General features: G+C 41.4%; 1 protein-coding gene across 2 annotated transcripts in view; it reads left to right on the forward strand.

The window, feature by feature from the left end:
* The window catches only part of tsl (membrane-attack complex domain containing protein torso-like), a 108,869-nt gene that overhangs the window by 26,955 nt on the left and 79,414 nt on the right, over window positions 1–2,500 (forward strand). The window contains exon 1 of one of the 2 annotated variants that reach the window (XM_076205568.1): window positions 687–921. The exons of the other annotated variant lie outside the window; for it this stretch is intronic. The gene's annotated coding sequence lies outside the window, so the exon portion shown is untranslated. Of the gene's footprint in view, window positions 1–686; window positions 922–2,500 lie in introns of those variants that run through there. 2 annotated transcript variants of the gene reach the window in all.

The raw sequence follows: 2,500 nt of genomic DNA on the forward strand, positions 1-2,500 counted from the left end.
CTTGAAAAAATAAACACCACTAGGGCAATGTGTCACACTTTGTTTTTATTCTGGTTGACTCTAGACGACTTTTTTGTTATCATGAAACAAAGCAAACGCGACAAGATCTTTCTCACCGAGGGAAATCGTTTGCATAACTCGTCAATTAGAGTAACAATATGAAAACAAAACGACGATGGGCCACGAATACGTCGCCAAAACAATGGCACAGACGCGATCCGATCCCTGGCGTACCCTGCCCACGTTTTTTTTCTCTGAATTCATAGACCAAGACGCTTGGTCGCTTGTACCTTTAATTGTGTTTATCGTGGTCCGTGTGTTCATTAAACAAGGGATCTGTCTTGCATGTGTGATACCGGAAAAACTATTACATAGCCCCAGAGCTGGGCCCGGTCAAGGTATTCTACGACCGAGGGACCGTGGTCTAACACCGTGAAGGTTGCACCGGAACCGGTGTAGGGGAGGAAGACGAAGAAGGCGTGGCTCAGGCAAAGAAGTAGGGCGGAAGTCGCCGGGAGCTCGAGAATCTCGAAGAATTTCCCTGAGTGCACCCGGGGATGGTCTGTATATCATTCAAATCTCTGACAAACAAACGGGCAGGTAACCTGACTCGAACGCAATTTGCGCATGCGCAATCCACCAAAGAGGAGGAGGAGGAGTAAGAGAAGGTTCGGTGGAGTGAGAGAGTGAGAGGAGGAGGAAGGTTCTGCAAACAGTCTTCTCTGCAACCTCCTCAGTTCGCCCGAGGAATGGAATACATAACTTGTGAACAAAAGAAAACTTTACGGAATTGTCCTATGCTCTTTGTTTAGAAGAGATTGTTTTGAAAGGGAAGAACAAAACTGAGAAGAAAAATTGAGAGTTGCCCGCTCACAGAAGCTGTCCAAGGTCTCGGTCACATCAGTCTTTTACTCTTCGTAGGTAAGTCTAGCTGCAACTTTTACTTTTCGTATGTAATTCTGATACGTTGCTAAACATACCAAGCCTAGAAATCGCGTCTGTGAGTGAACTCTTGCTAGGAATTATTTACTCTACTAAGTGACAAGAGCATTTTTAGTGCCAAAGCATAAGTCGTGCGAACAATAGGATTAATTCTAAACATGGGACTACAAAAGCTCACATGGTCTATGGAATACAGTACCTGTCTGGTATATGTAGAAGAAAGACATCCAAAACTAGTTATCGATTAGAGAATTAAAGTAAGGGGGTTCTCGAGAATTGGCAGTGTATAAAGTTTGTATACGAATAATTCTACTTGATAGGAAATTAGCCAAGGTGGGTGACTCATAAAAATACAACCCTAGACCTATTTTGTCTGCGTCTATTTATGTTTTTGTGTCATCCCTGTTCTCGTTTTATTAAAAGAAAGTCATTACAAACTTCGTTTACTGAGTATATGTTTATAGTAACTCCTTTGGTGGGAGGGAGTGGGTTGGCGGTCGTGACCTTTTCGGTGCGTAGAGGGAATTCCTTGGTTCTCTCTTGGCCCGGAAGGGTAATGAACCTTCATAAAGCTGTGTAGATTTTTCAATATGTATCGTAGTCATTTCTCTCTTCAGTGAGATATCGTCTCTGCTCTCGTTGAGAAATAGCCTTTGTTCTCGTTGAGAGATCGCATTTATTTTGAGACCATCTTTGGTTTCGTTGAGTGAGCACTGATTCGCTCATGCAGTGAAGACGTTAACAAAGACGTTTTGTGCGTGTCTGTGTCTGTCTACGTTCGGGCTGCGGTTGTGCTCATTCTGTCAGGATGAGAGAAAGTCTTCAGAATTTCGATTGTTAAAATTCCTGTGCGATATTAATGTTCATATCTATTCTGCACATGGATGTGATTCACTTACACACGTATTACATTGTTAAATTGATAGAATTAAGCATTCTGAATACACGGTGTATCCTTACGTTATTGCCAGTGTAAACAGAAGATTATGACGTTTAAGTTACATAAAAAGTTGATTAGTGGACAAGTACCCACTGATGTTAAGTTGATTAATATACTTTGGTGATACTCTTAAAATTCATAATTCGTCTTTTCGCGATGCGTATGCTGTCTACGTTATGACTTCAGGATTAGTCTCTCAAGCTTGGGACTGGGCTGATGTGGTATCCATATTTTATAGTTATACCTGTTCAAACAAAATGTTGTTGTTACACACAATTAATATCGTCACGACCTCGTTATCAACGTGTCGGTTTACGACGCTCAAATTGAATGCAGAGGAGTTATTTGCTTCCAACGATGTCTTTATTTAGTATAAGTTCCTTGAGCACAGAGATATGAAAATCCGCTCATTTGAAACTGTTCCCCACCACAGACCAGTGAGCGATTTGGCATTTCCCTTAATTGAATACTTGTCATCGTTAGTTTCCGATACTTTGCTATTGAAAGTTATTTACGTAAAATATACTCATCACAGCGAAACATTGATGAAAAAAGTAACGCTCGAACTCCTACAAATATGCAATTCCATGACTACAGGCCGTGTCTTCATCCCCTGGC

Source organism: Oratosquilla oratoria, chromosome 22, assembly GCF_046742065.1.
Source record: "Oratosquilla oratoria isolate Oo_2021 chromosome 22, ASM4674206v1, whole genome shotgun sequence".
Lineage (NCBI taxonomy): Eukaryota > Metazoa > Arthropoda > Malacostraca > Stomatopoda > Squillidae > Oratosquilla > Oratosquilla oratoria.